Raw genomic sequence first — 18,101 nt, forward strand, 5'->3', positions numbered from 1 at the left:
ATGCAGGAGACCAAGCTTTAACTGTCAGGCCTAGATACAGTCTACCTTGTTACCAGACTTCTTTTTACCATTCTCTTAGCCAAAGGACAGCGACGACTTACAGCAATTTCTCCTATGTCTTAAAGCTTCCATAAAGATGTCTTATGAATGTTAGGAGGCCTAAGGTGTTTTATGAATATTGGAGGGTCCAAGACAGTGTTTTAAGCTTGATACGTGCAAGTTAAGAAAGTTAGAAAGTCTAAGAAAGTGTTTTAAGTTAGTAAATGCAAGTTATGAAGGTTTATATGTCTAAAAAGATGTTTTATTTCTTCCTGTTGCTATGCTATTATTCTATGAACTGTTGAGAGTGTTGACACTGGTCAATGGAGCTCTAATTTATTAGTCTAACTGTGGTAGAATATTCCACTATATGATCCTATCATAGTTCGAAGCTCAAAAATTGAAATTTCCTTTGATTACCTTCTGCCTAAAACGTCTCGCATTGTACTAAAATCATGTACTTCCAATCTTCTAAGTAGAGGGAAGAAGCCCCTCTGTCACACTGTGTCCTGATGCTGACGATCTCAGTTGAACAGTTCCACTAGCTGAGGACTGGGCTTCAGCACATCCCGGTCAGGGAACCGAATGTCAGGGTCCGAACACGCTGAAGAAAAGACCCCAGACTCAAATAGTATGCAAACAACAAAGAATATTTATTCCTTAGGAGCCAACAAGCTGGGGTTACCGTTCATACAGGAGGGATCCCCCCACCCCGTGAACTTGTAGGCTGTTTTGAAGGCTTTTAGGGGAGTTCCTGAGGGGTGGTGTTAGGTAATCATTAGGCTAGAGAGCCCGGGCTACATCATCTCTGGTTGGCTACCCCAGAAAATGGAGCCCCAGGCCTGCTCTGAACTAATAGAAACTGAAGCCTGTTGCTAGACTTATTTAACCAGATGTCGTGAGTCGAGGGAAGGAAGAACCTCAAGGAAATGAGTATCGAGATTTTCCAGATGCTTTATTTGTCACTCACTCATCACACTTCACGCAGGCATCCCAATACCTCTCCTGGTCTGCTGAGTACAGCTGTCGCCTGATGGACGGCTTCACAGGTCAGGCTCGCCATCTGTCCTGGTGCGCTGAGTGGTTCACGGTGTGCTTCCTCTTCTCGGTCAGGGCCCCAGTCTAGTCTGGTCTCTGATGCGTCTTTGGATTTGGGGTCAGCACAGTGGAGTGGTCTTAGTTTGTAAACATCACGGCCAGCCGGAAGTGGCCTTGTTCTCCGCTTATATACCCTATCTATTTCGGGAGGAATCGTGGCCCCTTTTAGCCAATGAGGTATCGGGTTATGTCACTCATTTTGTATTATGCTTATTGTTATGCTCAGATGGACAACTTACGTCATTTTTTATCACAGCAAGTGCACTGTTGCACTTACCGCTACCAACATACATGTTTTTGTTTGCTTTACTACATTTTCTCCTCTTTGTTTTACTTGTTCTCTACACCAATTACACCTTTCTAATTGATAACAGACCAGCATGGCCAATCCCTGAAGACATGGGAATCATGGGGAGGGGCTTCTATTCTGATCACAGCTCACTAGACAATTTAAAGGGAAGGGAAGGGACCCTGTCCTCCTTCTAGCTAGGGTTAAAGATCTTCTAGCCTAGATACCCCAGATACAGGCATTGACACTAAATTAGCCTGAGACCTTGCACCAGAGACGGTCAAAGCAGCATCTCTTCCAACACCTGCTGGGTACCTAGGAATTACATGATACAAACACAGCAGGTGGTCATTGAGCCTCATCTCCAGCCTTTCTCACCTGCTGGCCTCTACTCCTTCAACCAGCTACACTTTTCAGTTAACATTCCTGTCCTGGGAGTGAGGGTCTCACCCTAGGTCAAGGTTTTCACAGGGGCTTAGCCTCTCCATCCTGCTTTGTTTTGCCTTTGCTGGAGACCTGGGGAGCAATAGGCTGCCTCTACTTATGCAAAACAAAATGCCCTTGGTTTACAATAAACTCAGTGTTGACAGAGGCATGGCCTGCAGCAGGTGTGTGTTTGCCTTCTCCAAACACAAAAGACAATAGACAAAGGCTTCTGCAGCCTTTTCTGTGCTCCTTGAGGGTTTGAGGGACTGTTCTTCAACCTGAACACTTTGAGGAACACATTGCCTTATGCAGCCTCTTCCCTTTGCTGTGTTGCAGGCATCTCAGAACTGAGGGAAGAATCCCTCCAGGTAACTGCACATGAGGAGAAAGCGACTCAGAAAAAAAGATCACCTTTTCTCTAACCCGTGATTTCCTTTGACCTGCAGTATGTCAGAAGAGCAATGAGACTTTAGAAAACAGTGAGCACAGAGATTTCCTGATTGTGCACTCAACATTAGTTCCTGAAGAGATCAGAGTTCAGAACTGTTATGTTTCTTCAGTGTTTTAAATATGGACTATAATCCGCACAACAGATGCGGATGGAGAAGTTTATCATCATGTGCATGGAGAACTTCTGCATGGAGAAGTTTATCATAGGGGAAGGGTACCCCAGAGAGAAAGAGAGAGACAGCAAGAGAGGAGAAAGGAACAAGAGAGGGAGGTAAGAGGTAAGAGAGACAGATGGGTTTGTACTTTTATATAATCCTGAGCAGGGACATATCCTAGGCAGACAGGTAATGGCATCATAGGTTGCTAGGCAGACTGGGCACAGTATGCTAACACAATGTGCTAGCTATCCGTATCTTTTTAAGTATAAAATATCTTGATAATTGTAAATCCACATCACTCATGTACATGTTTTAACTCTTGCAATTTACCAAGTGATTCATAAAGTTTCTAATTTCAACACCAATTTCTAAATGACAACAGACAAAAAATGTAGAAAGACCACATTGGGACAGATGAATAATTTGGATCATAGATGTTGGAATGGAAGTCCTGGGCAGAATCACTGGTAAGACAAGAGTGGCATCATTTCTTATTGACCCAAATGGTGAGTATGAACAGGTTCAACATCATGACACATGAGTGATGCTTCCCCAGAGCTGCTGACTGGCTGGGTGTGGTGGCACATGCCTCTGATCCCAGCACTGGGGATGCAGAGACAGGCACCAAGAGAAATTCTTTGGCTTAAATATTATCACCTGGAAAATTCTCATCCCCGTAATTCTTTTTAATTTTTGCCATAGAGCTGTACTACAACATTTGTTTCAGATTGTACATCTTCTCATCACAGAAGATTCGACTAAAACCGTCTGTTATCCAACAAGATTCCAGATAAAGTGCCTGAGCTGGAGGGCACATCAGAAAAGACGACCCCTTAGGAACAAGCCATTCTTAGAGTCTTTTTAAAACACATTTAAAGTTCTGTGTTTCTACTTTATCTCTCAGGAAAATTCTATAACAAGACATGTTTTGCTCTGGTCAGACCTTATTAATATACAGAATATTAAAATAATATGTAATTTCTTTGGTCTTCATATAAAAAACTAGGTAATTGAGACAAGGGGTTTATCCACTAAAAGAGGAATGTAGTTGAATCTCCTACCTTTATCTATCACTATTAATTATTTAATTTCTTCTAAAGCTGAAAACATTCACCAGGAATTTTCTCTGCTCCTTTTTATCCAATTCTTCATGAATTGCTCTTACTAACCTGGACTAAATTCTCAGATGTATAGATCCCAGTTCAGGGACAGAAGACAGAAGTTCACTAGTCTAACCCCCAGGCTTATCCCAGGGCTGCGGCACAACACCCACTGCAGCCTCCTTTCCCCTCTCTCCCCATCTCCAGTGGCTCACATGGTCTGTGAGCTTCCTTCCTCCCGCCCGCTGCTTTCGCCCAGGTCCCAATCCTAGCAGGCACTCTGTGGAAACCCACAGACCACTCAGATTGGGGAAATAAGTAGGCTAATTGCAGATCTTCATCTTTCCCACAGAGTCCAATCCCTCAGTCTCATCCCTAGCTCTCTATCAGACCTTCTGCTGTGGCCTCCTGCCATCATTGTAACCCCCGCACCCCCCCACCCCCCCCCCCCCCGCCTGTATTCCTAGGGTACTAAAGAAGCAAATCCTGGTGAAATCCTGCTTTCTGTCTGTGAGCACCCTCAGCTCCCTCCATCCCATGCCTGTCAATGTCTGTCTTTGCTCTGGCAAGGCCCAGGATAGAATCTGGAACTGGATGCAGAATCCCCCTTCACTGGTCACCGAGCTGGTGGCTCAGGCAGCTCACAGGACTGAAAGAAGAAAGGGGAGGGAGCCTAGGATTCCTTCTGTAGTGACTGGCTGCCCTGCAGCTAAGGAGGAAAACTTAAACTGACCACAACTTTCCTAGAGCCAGGGCTGTAAAAGCAGCTTCTAGTAAAAAACTGCAGGTGCTGGTTCGAAAAGGAGGCTCTTTGATCTGTAGATAGGCCTCTTTACAGGTCTTCGGTGGGTTAAAGTAAGCCTGCTTGTCTGAGGGGGCTAAAGGGGAACCCCCGAGTCTGTAAACTTATTTGTGAATCTACAGCATGTGAGGCCCTCAGTAAGGCCAGCAGCTTCCAGAAGACACAGTCCAGAAAGAGATGCCTGAATGTCCATAGCTGCTGCTCATAGCAGGCACACTGGTTCACAGACTAGAGTCTGGGAGTTGGATAGTGGGCTCTCCTCTTGTACAGCAGGCATCACGCACTCACATGCATTTTGTTATGGCTGTAAGACTTGTACAGTATTACCAAATGGTATGAATTTTAAATTCCTCTGTGATTCTATGAGACTGCCTAAGACATGGGAGGGTGTCCATCCTTAAGGAGAATGTGCTGAAGTTGCAGGTGACTACACTTCAAACTCTGTGTCTAGTGTACGGTGTCAGTGTGTTATGACAGAAACATCTTTTACTTTTGATGAGACTGGAACTGAAACTTTTGCTGGACCTCACAGCCAGAGCTAATAGGGTGCACTGATGTCATCTAAGACTGCTATTCTACTGGTTACTCAGCCTATTTATTTAATCTGCCTTTAAGAAAACAATGTAGGGACTGGGTATATGGCTCAGCAGTTAAGAGTACTGTCTGCTCTATCAGAGGTTCTGAGTTAGTTTCCCAGCAACATGGTAGCTCACAACCAATTATACTGGGATCTGATGCCCTTTTCTGGCCTACAGGTATACATGCAGACAGAGCACTCATATACAAAAAACAAAACAAAACAAAACAAAACAAATTACTTACAATGAGAGAAAGAGAGCTGTGTAACAAGCAAACTTACTTTCCTTGGCCTTTCCATGTAATAAACATCTGTGACCCTAGCTAACACACAGCTATAAGATTATATCATGTGCTTGATTTAGCTACTCTTCTCATGCTGTGAAAAAGCACCCTGACCAAGACAGCTTAGAGAAGAAAGTGTGCAATGGAGGCTTTTTCCAGTTTCAAGGGTTGAGCCCATGACCATGTCAACGTAACATAAGCTCAAGTCCTCTGCGAGCAGGTGATTAATTGATGATTGATGGGGAGGGCCCAGCCCATTTGGGGGGTGTCATGTCTGGGCTGGTGCTTCTGGGTTCTATAAGAACGTAGGCTGAGCAAGGCACGAGGGAGAAGTGAGTAAGCAGCACCCTCCAGTGGGCTCTGCACCAGCTCCTGCCTGAGCATTCCAGCCCTGCTGGAGTTCCTGCCCTGGCTTCCTTTGATGATGAACAGTGATGTGGAAGTGTAAGCCAAATAAACCCTTCCCTCGCCAACTTTCTTTTTGATCATGGTGTTTCAATAGAAATAACAGAAACCCTAAAACAACCCTCGTGGCATGGAGCACAGCTGCAGTCAGGTAGGCATGATGCTGGAGCAGTAGCTGAGAGCACACAGCGGGGGTGGAGGGTGGGGCGGTGTGGAATGCTGTGGCCTTCTGAAACCTTAAAGCCCACCCACAGTGCCACACCTCCTGGGGGAGGAGACCACACCTACAAATCTTTTCCCAATAGTTCCACCAACTAGGCACCAAACATTCAATTATATGAGCGTATAGGAGCCCAACTTTATTCAAACCACAGTACTTTTCCATGTCCTGACAAAGACTAATGCATATGTGTTCTAATAATAATTTGCTTGGTAGAAAAATTTATAAATGAATATTAACCATAAATACTGAATACAGCAGTCATGTATTACTTGATAAACAATGCTGTTCTAAGAAATTTTTGGTCTCCGAGTCAGTTGGAATCAATTGGTGTCAGTGAATTAATCTCTTATAAACTCTGTTAAAGATTTCAGTAAAGTATTGCTCAGTCCTTGCCCATGTGATGCTTTCTGTGATGGTCAATAAATACAGAACAAAGCCCTTTGTTAGGTACACACACACACACACACACACACACACACACACACGCACACACGCACACGCACACGCACACACACACATGCATGCGCACACACGCGCACACACACGCACACACAGCAATTTTTCTGTTGCTGCACAAGCATGTGTGTGTGTGTGTGTGTGTGTGTAACTTTATGCAAGTATGTACTGTATGTTGGGCATATTCCCTACCCACCCTTTTCCCATTTCTTCTATTATTTCTTCTTATCCCTCAGGACATTTTTACTTTGTTCATGTCAGACAGGCATTGATACTTCTACATATCTGTAATAAATGTAGAAACACACACACACACACGCAGAGTATAACAAAAATAAAATTTAAAAATAAAGAGTACTTGCAGTCTTTTTGTTCAATACTCATTAGTATATGCTTTAGCTTTGATTTTTATTCTCCAAAACTTATGTATAATAATTATTGGTCAGTCAGCTTGAAATTTTTTCTTTATGTTGATAATGTCATTTTCAATGCTCTTGGTACTTTCATAAATATTATACTATCTGCACATAAAAATGATTAACCTCTGGCTCTTTTAGTCTTATACTCTTATATTAGTAAGTACCAACAAAAACCTTCAACATAATATTATATGCTAGAACAGGGCTCCTTGTCAAGTCGTAATTCATACTAGTGACAGGAATTAAAACACTACTTTTCTCCATCTAACCAGAACTATGTTCTGTGGTCTTCACTTTGTGAGGCGCGGTAGTGGAAACAAGAGTGGTGTTGCTGCGACCTCTTCTGGCCAAAGGTGGTCAGGCGTTTCACCTGAAGAAATGAGGATGTGTATTACCTGGTGTGGGGCGCCACCTTGTGGAAAGGAGAATTTAGTGCATCTGATCTGTGTCTTCTCCCACAGTTGTTTTGGTCTGCAGCTGCTTGATGGAGCCCTTAGTTCAATTCCCAGCAACCACATAGTGGCTCAAAACCATCCACAGTGTGATCTAACGCCCTCTACTGGCTGGCGTGCATATATGCAGATAGAGCCCTATGTACACAATAAATAAATCTTAAAAAAAAAAGAAAGGCATATTTGATCTCCTATAGTTAAATATATTTTATAATGAGCTAATAGTTAATTGTTTGTGGACATCAGGAAGAAACTGCCCCAGATGCTGGGCATGGTGGCACATGTCTATAATCCCAGAACCTGGGAGGCAGAGGCAGGTGGATCTTTGCAAATTTGAGGGCAGCCAGGTCTATAAAGTGAATCCAGGAGAGCTACGGCTACAAAAGAAACCATCTCTTAAAAAAACAAAAACAAAAAAACAAAACAAGAAAGAGAGAAGCTGCCCGTCAAGGTGCAGAGGTGGGTAGATATCAGGGAATAGAACATCCTGCTCCACATGAATAGCTCCAGGGTTATATATATATATAAAGAGAAATAACCCTGTTCCAAAACATGATTTTCATTAACTGACAACCAAGGTCCACAGGTCTCTTGTGTGTCCCTTCTGGGTGTGCACAGTACAAGATCAAGCTTTATTATGCCAGGAGAACATTCATGAGAAGTTAAAATATATCAACCAGGCAGATAAGAACAGAGGGACTAAAACTAATATAAAAACGTAAGTACTGCCGGGCGGTGGTGGCACACCCCTTTAGTCCCAGCACTCAGAGGCAGAGGCAGGCGGAGCTCTGTAAATGTAAGGCTAGGCTGGTCTGCAAAATGAGTATAGGAGTGATACAATGGCTCAGAGAGTACAGGCTAAGCCCAGGGACTTGTGTTTAATCCTAGCACAGCCAAGGCTACACAGAGAAACCCTGTCTGAAAAGCAAAACCAAAAAAGCTGGAGGTACAACTATACCACCATTTTACATAAATATTTTGTATCTTAAGACATGGTTCTATTTATAACATCATTTCTGTATTTTTAATACCAGTGACACTTGTGAAACAACATTGAGTCATGTCTGCATTTGATTGATGGTCTCTGGGTAGCCATCCTTAAAGAGCCCTTGTTTGGTTGTGGTGAGCAAATTTGCTTACCATTTCCCATCATGCAATTTTACCTATTTAAATGAAAGGATGAAGTATCAGGCTGTAGATAATTCTGATTGGTTGCACTTCTGTGACTCCACGTGACTAAAGAGAAACCTAGGGTTTTCTGCCAAAGGATTGTTTTCTTCCTTCCTTTCTTTCTTTCTTTCTTTCTTTCTTTCAAAAGTTTTATCTATTCTTTATACAGTTTTCTGCCTGCATTCTGTTAGCTGGCCAGAAGATGGCACCAGATCTCAATTTAGGGTGTTAGGAACACTCTAAGAACAGCCAATGCTCTTCTGAGCCATTTTTCTTAAAGTTAATTTTTTATCCCTCCCCCCTTTTGTAATGTGATTGAAACTTGTACCTGTTATTCCCACCCTTTTCCTCTCTTTCTCTAGCTCTTATTTTATGTCTGTAAGTGTTTCACCTGTTTTTTGACTCCACCTGCCTTAACAAATTGATTTCCAGGGTTACAACATCTGTTTAAAAGAAGACAAAGGGCTGGAGAGAGTGCTTGGCAGTCTGACTGCTCTTCCAGGACCCAGATTCAAGTCCCAGCATCACGTGAAGGTGGTAGCAGCTGCAATGCACACCTTTAATCCCAGCATTTTCAGGTATGACTAAAGGCCATTTGCTTAAGGCTAGCACCTTAGCCTAGGTCCTCAGCATGCTGGTTACCTCCAGGAATCTCTGGATTCCTGCTGAATAGGTTTCTTATCAGTAGAGGGTTGGGCTTGTGGTCTTCCCTGAGGGCTATATGAGGCTCCTTAGAGGATCTTGTGGTTCCAGATCAGGGGAAGAGATCTGTGTATGTGAAGGTCAGAGGATAAATGCAGGTGCCCATTTCTTATTTTCTTTTTGACACAGGTTCTCTGTGTAGTGCCTGCAATCCAGGAACTCAGTAAATACAGCAGGCTGGCCAACAAATCAGAGATTACCCTTTTCCAGCCTCCTCAGTGATTGTATTAAAGGTGTACAAAACGTCCCCAGCCCAGGAGACAAGTTAAAGCACTGTCAGTTAACTCAGAAAGGCCCCTCCCACCTGGCTTGGGGTGGGGAAGCAATCCCAGTAAGAGCTGCTTTGCCTTTCAGGTCAATGTTACCAACAGATCAAAGGACATCGCCAGTCACGCATTTGTAGGAGGAGTCCGGCAACATGTGGCTTCATCTAGACCTTCATGGTCAACTGAAGGTTCATGGAGAGGAGTGGGCACAATCCTCAGGGAGCATACAGCAACCACGAAATACTTTCAAGGAAGCAATCTGCCAGGACAGTCTACAAGGTAAGATGTACATAGACTTTACCGACCTGCCTGTGTGTCTGGGAACCCTGTGCATGCCCGTTATTTCAGAAGTCAGACAAAGAGGGCAAATCTGTTGAAATTAGAGTTATGAATGGTGGTAAGCTGCTTGCTGGACTCAAACTCAGAGAGTCACTTGCCTTTGGCTTCCAGATGGTGAACTGTTTTGTCTTGGTTTTGGTTTATCTCAGCAAGGGATTTGGTTTGGTTTGGTGTGTGTGTGTGTGTGTGTGTGTGTGTGTGTGTGTGTGTGTGTGTAGTCACGGGTTTATCTGCATGGGTTGATTCTATATTTTGGTTTTTTTGGTGTGTGTACTCAGGGATATCACTGTGTAGTCCTGACTGTTCCAAAACTGACTCTGTAGAACATGCAGGATGCAGACCAAGTGCTTGAATTTGGTTTGGTTAGGTTTGGTTTTCTATATTTTAGAGAGGGTTTGTTTTAACAGTCCAAATTGTCCTGGGACTTACTCTGTAGAAACAAAACTTCTCAGAGGCCTGGTGTTGGCTCAGAGTTAATAGCTTGAGGCTTATGAGCAAAAGCAATGGCTAATGTATTTTTTTTCATAAATTATATTTTTTTTGTTACAGTGCCTCAGAATTTAAACAAAAGAGAACATTAAGAAAAAAAATGGATATTGGAGCAATGGCTCAGGGATTAAGAGCACTGGCTGCTCTTCCAAAGTTCCTGAGTTCAATTCCCAGCAACAACATGGTGGCTTACAGCCATCTGTAACAAGATCTGATGCCCTCTTCTGTCTGATGCCCTCTTCAATTATGTTCATGCTTATATTTATTCATTTATGTGTATTATGTATTTTTATAATCAGTTACTTATCTGAGTCAGCATATATTTCTGTATAGTGCTAGGTACTCTGTTGTCATACTGTTTTTGTGGATTGGCTAAAGAGTAATTGATGCATTAAACCATCTGGCATTGGTGTGAAATGCTACTTTCCGGGTACTGACCAGCTGTGATCTTGTTGAAGATGCACTGTTTGTTAATCAGAAGAATTAATCCCTGATTATGGAATTCCTGATTTGATTCAAATAGTTTTAAAAGTTAAAGTTAGTTTATGGCTGCAATAAATGCCTTTGTGGACCTCCAGATGCCTCACTAAGAATAGCCTTGTAGCAGATTTGTGGCTTCAGATAAGCCCCGTCTCCAGATGGCACCACAAATCCTGGTATTTCTCCATAAATATAGGCAAGTTTGTTTGAACTTCGCATGAACCTAAGTGCAATGAAGCTACCTAGAGAGGTCTGAATTTACTCTGTGTCTTAGAATGAAAGGCATAAAATTATTGTCCTGAGCACATAATGAACTAAGAGATAGCTGGATAATGTGTAGTAAGGTCTGTCCTAATTGATGAGTCATATACTCTTGTAAGTTTCAGACACTATTAACCTTAGGCCCTGGCAACCTTCGTCATTCTGAAATCACTATGAACTTATGTAATGGATACATAGATAAGATATGTGTACCTCAGGCTGGAGAGATGGCTCCGTGGGTAAGAGTGCGGCCTGCTCTTCCAAAGGTTCTGAGTTCAATCCTCAGCAAACAAAAGGTGGCTCACAGCCATCTACAATGTAATGTGATGTGATGCCCTCTTCTGGCCTGAAGGTGTACATGCAGGCAAACAATGTATACATAAGAAATAAATACATAAATCTTTAAGATATGCGTAGCTCTAAAACATGTAACCTCTTATATTTTAGAATTCATCTGTTTTTGTTATTAATTGTACTCTTTTGACTATGAGATAATTAATTACGTTTTCTCAGAAGTATAAGTATGGTCTTCTACAATAAATGCTACTGAAAGTGGGAAGCTTAACCAGTTGAAGTTAAGATGCCTGACTTCATCTGCCTCTTCTCTTGAACCTTTTCTCTTGAATATTCGCAAATGTTAGCAGACTCAAGGCATCAGCCTTCTATGGCTAAAATCCTAAGTTTACATTGGCTTATTGGAGATCTCTGCAAGGAGGCCTATCTACAGGTCAAAGAGCCTCCTTTTACGACCCCCGGGCAGTCTCTAGCCCCAAGCTGCTTTTACAGCCTCAGCCATAGGGATATTGTGGCCAGTTTAAGTTCTCCTCCTCGACCCAGTACAGCCAGTCCTTAGAGAAGAAACCCTGGGCTCTTTTCCCCTTCCCTCCTATCTCTTTCAGTCCTGAGCCATCAGCTCTGGCCACCCAAGAAATGAAGCAAACTGGAAGGAAATCTGCAGCCAGCACCAGAGACCCCACCCCGGACCTCTCCAGAGTCACAGCCGGGCATTAACACTTATGTTTATTCATTTTATGTGTGTTCTGTATTCTTGTTTTGGTTTTGCCTGCAATCATGTCTGGGGAGGGTGTCAGATTCCATGTAACTGGAGTTACAGACAGTTGTGAGCTGCCATGTGGATGCAATGAATTGAAGCTGCCTCTCCTGGAAGTGACTGGTTGCATCAATGTATAGTCGGGAATTTTTTTTCCTTTCCTTTCCTCTTTTTTTTTTTCTTTTTCTTTTTGCGATTCACTACCCGCTGTGTAGACGAGGCTGGCCTCACACTCACAACAACCCACCTGTCTCTGCCTCCCGAGTGCTGGGATGAAAGAAAGGCGTGTGCCACCACCGCCTGGCTACTGAAAGATTCTGAACTAGTTTTTTCCCCCTGTCATTATGGTTAATTTAAAAGTTTATTTTCAATTAAAAATATTTATTCATTTTTATGTGTACAGTGCTCCATCTGCCTGCGTGTACGCCTGCATGCCAGAGGAGGACGTTAGATCAAATTATAGATGGCTGTGAGCCACCGTGTGCTCGCTGGGAACGCAACTCAGGACCTCTGGAGGGGCAGTCAGTGCTCTTAACCTCTGAGCCACCTCTCCATCCAGCTCTTGATTTTTGTTTTTTGTTTTCAGAGAGCGAGTTAAGCCTCTATGTGGTTTGTCTTTTCATGGAGCAGCGAGGGAACTGTGTAGTGATCTAGGGAAGAGGCTTCCCTATAATTCTGTACATGCACAGTGGGGTTAAGTTCTGAAACCGGAACTTAAAGAAGCCAGCTCTGTGTGGTCCTGTAGGCCTTGAATCCCGTAGCTCTGAAGGCAGAGGCAGGTGAAACTCTGTGAGCTGGAGGCAGGCCTCATCTAGTTAGGGATTTCCATGGTTACACGTGGGGTATGGAGACTACACTAAATAAAGGACCAGTTTATCCTTGATAGATAGCTGAATAAAGACTTAAATATGTACTTGGAAAAACCAAACACAGAAGTCCACCTGTCTCTGCTGTGATTACATGAGGAAACTATGATGCTTGGCCTCCATTTGTCTTTCTGTCTGTGTATCATCTATCTATCTACTTATGTACTTACTTATCTAAGGTTTTTGGAGATAGACTGACTTTCTCTCTCTCTCTCTCTCTCTCTCTCTCTCTCTCTCTCTCCCTCCCTCCCCCCCCACCCCTCTGGCTGTCTTTGAAACTGATGTGTAGATCGACTTAGGTTGGAACTCCCAGGACTACCTAGAAACTTTCTTGGAGATAAAGAGCTGAAAAGACCAGCATGGTGGCACACGCCATTCATCCCAGCACTTGGGAGGCAGAGGTAGGTGGATCTCTGTGAGTCTGAGACCAGCCTGGTCTAAAAACAGAGTTCCAGGACACCCAAGGCTACCCAGAGAAACCCTGTCTCGAAAAACCAATATAAATAAGTAAATAAATAAATGAAATTAAAGGAAGCAGGGCCTGGTGGTGCACGCCAGGACAATTAATTATATCTGCTTTAGTTTATTTTTTTTCTTATGACTAATGCAATGAAAAACTTAAATGATCAGTGCATTGCTGCCACCATGCCTGGCTCTTTCCTTCCTTCCTTCCTTCCTTTCCTCCTCCTCCTCCTCTTCCTTCTCATCCTTCTAATATATATATATATATTTTTTGAGACAAGGTTTCTCTGTGTTAGCCTTGGCCGTCCTGGACTCACTTTGTAGACCAGGCTGGCCTTGAACTCACATCGATCCGCCTGCCTCTACCTCCCGAGTGCTGGGATTAAAGCTTCCTTCTGATATTTTTATTAATTAAAAAACAATTTTTTTTTTTTTTTAAAGACAGGGAGTTAAACAGTTTGGTTGGTTTTCTTTTCACACAGCGAGGGTACTGTGCAGATTAGGAGAACTTCCTCAGAATTCCACACATGCAAATTGGGTTTAAGTTCTGGTCCTCCAGAGTAAACGACCTTGAAAAGTATGTCCCAGGACTGCTTCCATATTGGTGAGGTAAGCCACCGTGATATCTGCCCTCCAGAAGGTGGCTTCATTTTGGTGAACACCGTCAGAGAATTTGACTTTAAACTAAACATATGATAAAGTGACAGCGTTATGGGTTCAAGATTAGCCACACACTGACCACTAGAACCCCAGACTTAGATCCATGGAAGGTAAAGAAATGAAAGGAGGCCGGGTGTGGTCTCGCTCGTGCGCACACCCACCCACCCACCCACCTTTAATCCAATCACTCAGTGGACATAAGCAGTTAGAATTCTGTGCATTGAAGGGAGGTCTGATCTGGAGAGGGATAGTGAGTGATTTCCAGTGACTCTTATCCTAACTACCATCTGTCTGTCTGTGTGTCTGTGTGTCTGTCTGTCTATCTATGTATCTATAGGTTAGGGAATCCGAAGCTCCGTCTGTGCTGCATTAACTTTGGATATGCTGGCCCATGTCTGGAAATGAACAGATTGTGTGTGGGTTGCTCATGTGTCTTTTTTAGCATACTCGATTTTTGTTTTTGGTGGGGTTTTTTGTTTTTGTTTGTTTGTTTTGTTTAGGTTTGTCAAGACAGGGTCTCTCTGTGTATCCTTGTCCATCCCAGACTCAATCTGTAGACCAGGCTGGCCTCCAACTCACAGTGATCTGCCTGCCTCTGCCTCCTGAGTGTTGTGTTGTGATTCAAGGCACACATTTGATTTTTATTTCACTATTAAATTTGCTTTACTTTTATGTGGTAGCCATGGTAGCAGGCGCCATGGATTGTTCCACCTCTCTTACCTTCAGTGCTCCAGACGCATGAGGGGAAGGGGAAGCCTAACCTAGGGTGCTTCAAAAGCCTTGGGCTCCTCCCTGTAATGAACAGACTTTGTTATGCTGGCCCATACCTAACAAGTAGGAGTCATCCTGGGCAAAAAGAGCCACCCACCCCCACACCAAAAAATGTCCAGAGAGAGAGAGAGAGACAGGCAGAGAGACAGAGGGAGAGACTTTCTGACCAAAGTGCAATATTTAGTGTGAGAAGAGAGAGAGAGAGAGAGAGAGAGAGAGAGAGAGAGAGAGAGAGAGAGAGAGAGAGAGAGAGAGAGAGAGAGAGAGAGAGAGAGAGAGGGGTTGGTTGGGGATGGACGGGCAGCAGCAGAACCCGAGCGGTGAAGTGTTTTCAAAAGGAGACCCAAAGGGCGTCGCGGCGGCGTGGTGGATGTGACCTTGCTGCCTCCCTCCCTCACACCGAGTTTGGATGCCACCTTCCCCCAATTGTGCCGGTCCCTGACCCCACTACCCGATTGGTCGTCAGTCACGTCCCTTTTCTCTCTTTCCCTTGGGCCTCCCTTCTTAGAGAAGGATTCGGCTGTTTTCGCAGCTCCCTGTCCTACTTTCGTTTTCACCGCCTGAGAGTCCAGGCCGCGTTCACTCTGTTCGTGTGGGACAACGTCCACCGTTGGTTCTTTCCACTCGGGAGAGGTGGTGGGTAGCCGGCTCAGCGGTGCGTGCGTGTCCCTCAGAGCAAGGGAGGACCCTCCGTGGTCACGCCAGGAGTCCGTGCTTTCCTGCGGCGGCGGCGGCGGCGGCGGCGGCGGCGGCTGTGTTGGGTTCCCAGGACGATCCGGAGGGTTGTCGGGCGACACCTAGCGGTGGGTGACAGTGTTGTCAGGCGACACCTAGCGGTGACAGCGTTCTGCAACGCTCCTGGTTCCCGGTCGGCGACGAGGACGGCAGAGTGCCTGGTGTGATTCGGCGACGGTGACGAGAGTCCCGGCAGGGAGGGACGGTGCTCCCGGAGGTGGTGCCGTGTTTGAGAACGGTGTGAGGCGTAGGCGCTTGTACGCTGATAGCCGCCGCGCCAGCTCTGAGTGTCACTTGTCACCAGCTGGGACCAATTGGTGACAGGGACGGTGGCGGCTTGAGCGGGTCGACCAGAAAGCTCCTAGGTGTCTGAACCAGGGCCGATCCAGGCTCGTCGGAGACCGCGACGGGGACTCTGGGTCCCAAGCCCGAGGGGACGCGGTGTCCCCGGCCACCCAGCCGGAGTGTCCCCGCTCTCGGAGCCTTTTTTTTTTTTTTTTTTCCTCCTCCCCATTGACGAGGCTTCGGTCCCCGGCGGCCGGGTCACTGGGTCCTAAAGCCGAGGGGACGCGGTGTCCCCGGCCACCCAGCCGGAGTGTCCCCGCTCTCGGAGCCTTTTTTTTTTTTTTTTTTTTTTCCTCCTCCCCATTGACGAGGCTTCGGTCCCCGGCGGCCGGGTCACTGGGTCCTAAAGCCGAGGGGACGCGGTGTCCCCGGCCACCCAGCCGGAGTGTCCCGGCTCTCGGAGCCTTTTTCTTTTTCTTTCTTTTTTTTCCCCTTCTCCCCTCCCTCGATGAGGCTCCGGTCCCCGGCGGCCGGGTCACTGGGTCCTAAAGCCGAGGGGACGCGGTGTCCCCGGCCACCCAGCCGGAGTGTCCCGGCTCTCGGAGCCTTTTTCTTTTTCTTTTTTCTTTTTCCCCTTCTCCCCTCCCTCGATGAGGCTCCGGTCCCCGGCGGCCGGGTCACTGGGTCCTAAAGCCGAGGGGACGCGGTGTCCCCGGCCACCCAGCCGGAGTGTCCCCGCTCTCGGAGCCTTTTTCTTTTTCTTTCTTTTTTTTCCCCTTCTCCCCTCCCTCGATGAGGCTCCGGTCCCCGGCGGCCGGGTCACTGGGTCCTAAAGCCGAGGGGACGCGGTGTCCCCGGCCACCCAGCCGGAGTGTCCCGGCTCTCGGAGCCTTTTTTTTTTTTTTCCCTCCTCCTCCCCATTGACGAGGCTTCGGTCCCTGGCGGCCGGGTCACTGGGTCCTAAAGCCGAGGGGACGCGGTGTCCCCGGCCACCCAGCCGGAGTGTCTCAGCTCGTCACCGACTCCTTGGATCGCAACGCCTTTAAGTCCTTGGCGGCGTGCTTTGGTGTCACTTTGGCGGGAGGATGCTTGGGTGCTGGGCTCTCATGCATGTGCCTCTCGCTCTCTGGGTCCTTTGACAGTTGTCAGGTCGACCAGCTGTCCCTTTTTGGTCCGGTTCTCTTGTCTATGGGGACATTTTTGGGACATGTCACTGGGTGTGACTTCCAGGAGTTCCCTGTGTCCTGTGAATGTTGTCCCTCTCCCTGAGGTCTATTTGAGTGGTTGTGATCTCTGCATATTGTACCTGTCTGCCTGTGCTGACACGCTGTCCTTTGGTTGGAGACCTTAAAGGGACATGGCCTCTTTTAAGGCAGCTGGCTCTGCTCTTGGTGCCACAATGCATGCAGTTGCCTGACTCTGAGGCTGGGCTGGCGCGGCGCTCGCTTGTTGGCTCTCCCGTGCTGCTTGCGGTTGCGTGCTGTGCCCTCGCTTGGCGACCTTTTTTCGATAGCCGCCTTCTTCCTCTCGCTTTATTTTATTTTATTTTGCGTGTCAGGCGTTTCCCGATCTCTTGCGGTTATCGTCGCCTCTCCTACCGTTTTTTTGGGGAAAAAAAGGAAGGGAGACGTCTTTATTTTTTGTTTTTTGTTTTTTTCCCTCACTCCGGTCCATCAGCTCGTTGGGGTTCCCGGGTCTCTCCGTGCGCTGTGTGTGTCCCGGTCTTCTGCCACTTTGTGCCTCCCGAGTGCACTGTTGTGTTTCGAGGGTTTTTTTTTTTTTTTTTTGTGGCAGCTCTTGTGTCTGCTTTTTTTTTATTTTTATTTTTTTTAAATTTCCCTCTTCCGTTGCTTTCCGTATCCTCCCGTTGTTCGCTTTGCCCGTTGTACGAACGCGTGCCGGTTGTCTTCCCCGATCCGGATGGCTGGCTTTTTAAGATTTGGTTTCCTTGGTTGGATCGATGTGGTGCTCTCGTGCTCTCTTCGGGTCGGGGGCCTAAGCCGCGCCAGGCGAGGGACGGACATTCATGGCGAATGGGCATTCCTTGCGAATGTCGCCCGCTCTTCTCGTTCTGCCAGCGGGCCCCTCGCCTCTCCATCCCGCCCCGCTCGGGGCCGGTGTGTGGAAGGCAGGGGTGCGGTTACCCGGCTCGAGCCCATCTCCCCCAGCCACACTTGATCCGGTGGTTCGTGGGGGTTCCTGGGACGCGTCGGTCGCTGTCGCTGCCCCGGCGCGGTTCGCTCTTGCAGTTTGGCCCTCTTCCCCGATCCCGGGAACGTGTGGTCGGTCTGTCGCGTCGCCATGCCCTTCCCGACCGGCGTGTGCACGCTCCGCGCTCAGTGTTTGCGGTCCTCGCGGTGCTCCTGGAGCGCTCCGGGCTTTTTGG

General features: G+C 46.4%; 3 long non-coding RNA genes across 3 annotated transcripts in view; all 3 read left to right on the forward strand.

Annotated features, from left to right (window-relative positions):
* Positions 1 to 18,101, forward strand: part of LOC311580991 — a 310,197-nt gene that overhangs the window by 100,457 nt on the left and 191,639 nt on the right. The gene's annotated exons all lie outside the window — the stretch shown is intronic.
* Positions 5,642 to 10,566, forward strand: LOC311580987. Its single transcript, XR_014773622.1, has 4 exons — positions 5,642 to 5,779; positions 8,781 to 8,926; positions 9,405 to 9,595; positions 10,205 to 10,566. It is a non-coding gene; the product is annotated as an uncharacterized lncRNA (long non-coding RNA).
* The window catches only part of LOC311580985, a 16,522-nt gene continuing 13,297 nt past the window's right edge, over positions 14,877 to 18,101 (forward strand). The window contains exon 1 of the long non-coding RNA XR_014773620.1: positions 14,877 to 15,498. This is a non-coding gene — a long non-coding RNA (uncharacterized lncRNA). The remainder of the gene's footprint in view (positions 15,499 to 18,101) is intronic.

The sequence above is a fragment of the Acomys minous genome (assembly GCF_964271855.1).
Source record: "Acomys minous genome assembly, chromosome: 13".
NCBI classification, from domain to species: Eukaryota; Metazoa; Chordata; class Mammalia; order Rodentia; family Muridae; genus Acomys; species Acomys minous.